Here is a 7,799-nt window from a genome sequence, read left to right as displayed (position 1 = left end):
GACAATTGTGCATACTGTGAGGCAAAGATACCAACTACTTGCCAAAGGAACATGTGTTTCTTAGGGTCAGGGACAGTGATAGGCAGTGAGAATGTAACATATTTGGTGAACTCTATGTGTGTGCTGACTAGCAAGTGGTTACTCAAGGTTGCGAACATGAAGTTCAATAGGTGTCCTGCAGTCAATGTAATTGGTGAATGAAGTCACACCACAAGTGGCAGATCCAACCATGGTTATTAGCAAGTATACAACATTGGGCTGACAAGTAAACACTGCAAGTGTGAGTGGGTATGGGGCAGCAATCAGTGTGTGAGTCCAAAAACCTAGAATTTGGGCAAATGTTTTGACCACAACATCACTCCAAAGCATGTTGCATGATGTACCCACACAGAGTAATTGTATGTGAACAAGTGTTGCATGGGTGTACCATTCCAGCATGATTGCCACAAGCACTTCTTAACAATGTTTGTAGATAGATAATGTAAAGCCATGGCAAACTGGTCAGATCTCTGTCCATATGTAAAACACTTACTCACACACTGCCAAACACTGCTAGCAAAGACAAATGCATGTTCATAACATTACCCGAGCACACATACTAACTACCACACAGTAAATCATGATGGAGACCATGGGTGCTCACAAAAATATTCTCAAAGGTCACAAAGCTTGGTCTGTAGTGTGACCGAGGGCCGCACTGATAACAGCAAGGTGACGGTGTGTGTGTGTGGGAGCAGTGATGGTGTTGGACACTGTAAGGTGTGTGTAGGAACTGCATAATGTGAAACCAGAGAACTTGGGATCAATCCCGGCTTATCTGCTGTGTGCGATTCTGTTTTATTTCACTTTCCTCCTTTTTCTTCATTATTACATATAAGAAGACCTTAAAATACAGGACTTCATGACTTTAGGATGTGCGCTGTATGAAACCTTATCCTTTGTATGATTTAATAAACTATAATGTTGTCCATGTATAATAATAACCCAAGCCACCTCAAGAGTGCACATAACAAGTAACTTGCCTCGTAGTTCACCATTGGGATTTTGTCGGTTTGGGTGGAAGGAAGCATGAATGTTTCATGTTTGAAAAACATCTCTGAAAAAAAAACTTCTCAATGCACTGACATAATCTGGTATACTAGGGTGAGCTGCATGTTAATGAAATACACTTTGGGAATTTTGAAGAAGCTTTATCATATTTTCATAGGTTTGTTGCAAGACGTCTTTAAAAATTAAAGTGTTCCTAAAGTTAGTTGTTGCAGGAAACCTTCGTTTCTTTCTTCCTATTACTGCATCTAACCTGAAAACAAATGCTTGCCCCTTTATTCATTCACTACTCCTACCCTATCACTACACTAACTAACCTAAACTAAGCTACAACAACATTATAATCAGCATGAAAACTATGTTCAGGGGAATGGCAGAAAGGCTTTCTGTGGCTAATGTGGTTTGGGTCCTTCCACTGCCTGCTTCAGTTTCATTAGCAATGTTATTGCCAGGTCCATTTTGTGTTCAAGCATATCCACCCACAACTTTAGGTCTGAAAGGTCCTTCTTGGTATTGAGCTCAATTGAGCTAGGCTTTTGTGGCCTGAAGTGTGGGATCAGGTGGTTGGGATGGTACGCTGGTGAAGGTACTGGGTACCGGTGCCTTGCAGGTACCTTGGGCTGCCAGTCCATCTTTTCCTGTGATTCTCTTGTCCATTGTTGGTGGTCCCAGAGAAAGGACTTTCATCTTATCCTGAGCCTTCTCCTCCTCATGTTGCTTCCTCATGGCCCTGTGTGGCTTACCGACTCTTTGTAGGAGGATATAGTGCACCTTTCTGGTGTTTTGCTTCCTCAGCTGCTCTGGGGTCATGTTTTCTGTTTAAACAAAAGGGGTAACTGCTAGTCAAAGGGTGAACAGGAACAGTTACAAACATCATGAAACAATATTATTTTCACAACATCTAAGGTAGCAGCCCCTACAGCCTAAATTCATCGTGAAGCTTAGAGTGAGCACACACATGCCTATTATCTATCACATCAGATTTACTAAGGCCAAATTATGAAGGCATAGCAATTGTTGCACAAGGCAATTGCAACACCTTTGGCTCATCCAGGTATGACCATGTCAGTACATAGTATGCTTGGGAACAATGCTGTTTAGTACCCATGGAATGGTACCCATGTCATCTGTATTGAACATGAGTGTGCATTCTGCATCCTGCAATGGCCATTATGCCATAGGCATTCGCCACAGTAAGATGTGCAATATCTGCAAAGTAAATGCATTGTCTCACAACGTAGTGTAACTGATATGGCAAGGACCCATATCAGGACACATTGCTAACTATACTTAACACTAGGCGGCAATGAAATGTAACAATGGATGCTGGATAAGTACCTCACATCACATTGAGGCATATGTAACCTCTCCTATCTGAACTGTTGTAAGTCCATGTTGGACCATTCCATCACTCATTACATGCTACCAATATCATAGAATGTGCAACTGACATGCATTCTGAATTCTTCACAACCACTGCCATGTACAGATGTGTATCCACTACCACATATTTTCACAGATTGTATGGCATAATTTCGAAAGACAAAAATTCGACCTACAAAAATATCGCAACAAAAATATCGTGGTCAAGAATATCGACATCCTATCTACAACATGGTAAGTACAAAAATATCGATAATTTAATATCGATATCAAAAATATCGTAATTCAAAAATATCGGTTTTTTTTTAGTTTAAAAAAATATGTAAAATAAACCAAATAATACTTATAAATCAAAGAAACATAATTAATTATATTGTATAATATGTAAAATGTATAATAAATATAAATAATTAAATGAAACTTTAATGAAACATATATATATAATATATAATATATACACTTACTTAATAATTACTTTTAATAATAATTTCTGTAACATATAAATTATTAAATATTTATTTAAATTACCAATACATCTATACACATAAAACAATAACATTAATAAATGTTAAATAATTACATATAGCAAATAATAATCAATAATTTTAATTTGAATAATTTTTATTATTAATTATATATTACAATAGCTAAAATATTACAAAACATATTTAATATCAGACACAATAAAACTACTAGTCCAACTTCAACAAAAACAACAGTAAGGAAAATGTTGGATAGCGTAGGGGTAAAAATAACTATTCCAACTCCCGAGAGTGCAACAGTAGGGAAAACATTGGATAGCGTAGGGGTAAAAATTACTATTCCAACTCCAAAGAGTGCAACAGTAGGGAAAGCGTTGGATAGCGTAGGGGTAAAAATTACTATTCCAACTCCAGAGAGTGCAATAGTAGGGAAAGTGTTGGATAGCGTAATGGTAAAAATTACTATTCCCACTCCAGAGAGTGCAATAGTAGGGAAAGTGTTGGATAGCGTAAGGGTAAAAATTACTATTCCCACTCCAGACAGAGCAACAGTAGGGAAAACGTTGGATAGCGTAGGGGTACAAATAAATATTCCAACTCCAAAGAGTGCAACAGTAGGGAAAACGTTGGATAGCGTAGGGGTAAAAATTACTATTCCAACTCCAGAGAGTGCAATAGTAGGGAAAGTGTTGGATAGCGTAAGGGTAAAATCTACTATTCCCACTCCAGAGAGTGCAATAGTAGGGAAAGTGTTGGATAGCGTAAGGGTAAAATTTACTATTCCCACTCCAGAGTGTGCAACAGTATAGAAAACGTTGGATAGCGTAGTGGTAAAAATAACTATTCCAACTCCAAAGAGTGCAACAGTAGGGAAAACGTTGGATAGCATAGGGGTAAAAATTACTATTCCAACTCCAGAGAGTGCAATAGTAGGGAAAGTGTTGGATAGCGTAAGGGTAAAATTTACTATTCCCACTCCAGAGAATGCAATAGTAGGGAAAGTGTTGGATAGCGTAAGGGTAAAAATTACAATTCCAACTCCAGAGAGTGCAATAGTAGGGAAAGTGTTGGATAGCGTAGGGGTAAAAATTACTATTCCAACTCCAGAGAGTGCAACAGTAGGGAAAGCGCTGGATAGCGTAGGGGTAAAAATTACTATTCCAACTCCAAAGAGTGCAACAGCAGGGAAAGCGCTGGATAGCGTAGGGGTAAAAATTACTATTCCAACTCCAGAGAGTGCAACAGTAGGGAAAGCGCTGGATAGCGTAGGGGTAAAAATTACTATTCCCACTCCAGATAGTAAAACAGTTGGGAAAGCACTAGATAGCATAGTGATTCTATGAACATTATAACCAATTCAATAATTTGTTATAAAAAAATTGCATGTTAACAATGTTTTAAAAAAATAATTATTATTAAATACCAATTATGTAAAATAAATATTTAAATAAATAAATTTAAATTACATCCCACACTATTCCCCCTTTAACACACAACACACTACACATACAAAATACACAATATCAATTTATCTCTTATTTACAATTAATAATACATTCTTTATAATTAATATAGTTATTAATTCACTAATTAATACAGATTAACTACGAAATTACAAATATTCACCTATTAATTATTAATTAACAATACATTAATTAGCAATAACAACAAATAAAATACAATAATCAATTATTTATATTTACTATATTTAACTAACTAATAACAATTAATTAATAATAATTACAAATAAATAAAATATATCATTATTTATTTTATTTTAATTACATCCAACCCTATTCCCCTATAAACCCACAACCCACTACACATAAAAATTCACATAATTCATTTTAATTATCAATTAATCACTTAATAAAATTAAATCACCAATTAATTACTAATTAACAATTAATTAATTAACTATAACAATAAATAAATATTATTAATAAACTAAATATAATTTATATAATTAACCAAATAATAAATTATTTTTAAAATTAATAATTAATTAAAAAATATTTAATCTATTAATCAAATTAATTACCAATTATTAATTTATTACCAATTAATTAATCATAAATACCAATTAAACAATACATATTAATTCATTAATTATAATTACATTACTTCCCACCCTAGTCCCTATATAAACCCACAACCCACTACACATAAAAATTCACATAATTAATTTATTATCAATTAATCACTTAATAAACTTAAATCACCAATTAATTACTAATTAACAATTAATTAATTAACAATAACAATAAATAATTATTAATAATAAAGTAATTATAATGTATATAATTAACCAATTAATAAAAATAATTTTACAATTAATAATTAATTAACAATTAATTAATCAATTAATTACCAATTATTAATTAATTACCAATTAATTAATCATAAATACCAAATAAACAATACATAATAATTCATTAATTATAATTAAATTACTTCCCACCCTATTCCCCTATAAACCCACAACCCGCTCTGATACTAAAACGCTAAATTAAATGTAAAATAATTATAAATCTCTAAACATTTATTTTTAAATGTATTAAAATACATTACAATAATCTTTAACATACAAATAAAATACATATTAAATGACATTACACTAAATAAATATCGATATTATTGACATCGAAATTTTTACTTACGATATTACTTACATCGATATTAAGTACTTCGATATTATTAACTTCGATATTACTTACCTTGGGATCGATATTCTGTCCATCGATATTCTTGACTTCTATATTCTGTACCTACGATATTAAAAACACGATATTATTGTAGGTCGAAATTTAAAACTCGATATTTTGGCTAAACACCATTTTCACATAGTCTGCCACTGTGATCATGGCTCCCCTGTCAAGCCTCTATCATGTGGTCCTTCTCAGATTGGCAATATATTCTCCTTGGCAATTATCAGAGGCTGATACACAAGCAACAATCAACATCCACTTTTCCTGACCTATTAATCATCATACAAACTTTTATTTGTGATAGTGATGCACATTGAATCTGGCAAGTAACAGAGCATCTGACGTCACATTCAATCCTTGCAATACATATTAAGCATTGATGAAGGCACTCACTGGTGATGTTGGGGTCCTTGAAACCATCCACCTCACCTGTGTATGCTGGGGGTCCAGCTATAAGACATACCATGTAAAATACATTAGTAAACTTGGAACACATATATTATATGCAACAGAAGCACAATACATATGCATAACTATTGGCCATGTAAGTCTTCAGGTTGTAAGAAATTAAATGGCACAGTTGACATGCATGAATGATACATCAGGCCAAACTGTACATACATCTGACGAACGAGAACATGCGTTTGTTGGCCAATTTAGGGAACCAGTTCTTTAACCTCATCACTACTATATTTCACTATGGTAGCTGACTTTGATGAGTCTCTGCACCGACAAAACTCACATACCATACTCAGCAAGGTATAGCAATACCCATGCCCTCTTAATTTGTGACACCAGAAAATGAGGATGAAATTGAACAATATCATGTATGGGATATGTTGAGATATGTCACATTTAGGCTGGCATACCCTTGGATACATTGCCATGTGAGTGGGCTCCTCTCTGACATACATTGGGTCTCTCATACAAGAGGTATGTACAATGGGAGTCTCATAGATAAGGAGAGCTCAAGAGGTTCTGGCCTCAAAAACACCTCCATGAGGCCATGCCAAGGTAGCATGCGGGAGTTGCTCTGCATTCAGAGGTATAGAGTTAGCCACGTCAGTGCACAGCACAGCGTAGCAACAGTGGATACCAAGGAGCCATACCTTTTACAGAGGAAATGCTGTTCAAGACCAGTAATATGTGCTTTACCACATTCACTGGTTAGCTAAGAAGTGTACGCCATGGCAGGCCTCATTAATGCGTGACTACCCAGGGGAGGTATGCCAAGGCAGACCATCCGCATATTACTATGCGGCTTATTTAAAAGGCCCTTGTACTGCTGGTGCATCACTTTTGATAATGTAAATAGTGAAATCCTAGCAGCGCAAGGGGCCTGTAAATAAGCCCCTTTATGTGTAACATATGTTCTGTAATGGTCTATCAAAACTGTACCTTACAAATGCTTGTTGTGAAAGAAGCACCCCTGGAGCTGATCTGCACTACCTGGTCTGCCATCATATGAGTTGTCAGAATGGGCTATGGGTATGTGCATCTGCTCAATGCTTTCCTCAGACTCATTTGTATCAGCTACAGGGACACTTGTGTGGCCTGCTCAGTGTCACAGATCGCACTGGTGCACAGTTTGTGCCAGCACTATTGCTACAGCATTTCCCTCATTTGCATGGGGGCATAACTATTTTGAGAAAAAGTTCATGGTAGCCATACTTAATATTATTACTAATCATGAATGGGTACATGAGACACATACAAAAGCACACACATCATGAGTACTTACAAACTGGTCCACCAACTTCAATGCCAAAGTAGCTGTTGAAGTAAGACTCCCTGCCAAACACATCTGCCCAGTGATGTTTGAGCTGAAGGATGTTCCGGTCCACTCAAAACAGCCTCACCATCCGCTGGTATTACCTCTTGCACAGTTTCTTCTGCACCTTCATGGGATAGCCCTGGATCAAATGTCCCCCACTGACTATCATGTTGGGCAGGTAATGGGTAACTAGCCTCAGGAAGCTACCATACTCCTGGATGATCATGGGGCAAGCTCTACCCTTCACAGGCATGATCCCACCCAAAGACAAACACCAAAACATGAATACCGTAAAAATCCACAACTACCACTATGACAACAATACCCCAGAAAACAAACACCCAACAGCACACAGGACAATACACAACAATGAGCAAGAAACAACACAAAAAGGACTTGAGGGGC

At 35.9% G+C, this 7,799-nt stretch overlaps 1 long non-coding RNA gene across 1 annotated transcript in view; it reads right to left on the bottom strand.

The window, feature by feature from the left end:
- Nucleotides 1–908: 908 nt before the first annotated feature.
- The window catches only part of LOC146798155 (uncharacterized), a 276,708-nt gene continuing 269,817 nt past the window's right edge, over nucleotides 909–7,799 (bottom strand). Inside the window, exons 11-13 of the long non-coding RNA XR_014969118.1 lie at nucleotides 6,014–6,070; nucleotides 5,630–5,680; nucleotides 909–1,862 (exon numbers count right to left, since the gene is read on the bottom strand). This is a non-coding gene — a long non-coding RNA (uncharacterized LOC146798155). The remainder of the gene's footprint in view (nucleotides 1,863–5,629; nucleotides 5,681–6,013; nucleotides 6,071–7,799) is intronic.

Source organism: Triturus cristatus, chromosome 9 (assembly GCF_964204655.1).
Source record: "Triturus cristatus chromosome 9, aTriCri1.1, whole genome shotgun sequence".
Taxonomy (NCBI): Eukaryota; Metazoa; Chordata; class Amphibia; order Caudata; family Salamandridae; genus Triturus; species Triturus cristatus.
Note: the sequence above shows the minus strand (reverse complement) of the source record. Positions and strands in the feature narration are given on the sequence as shown.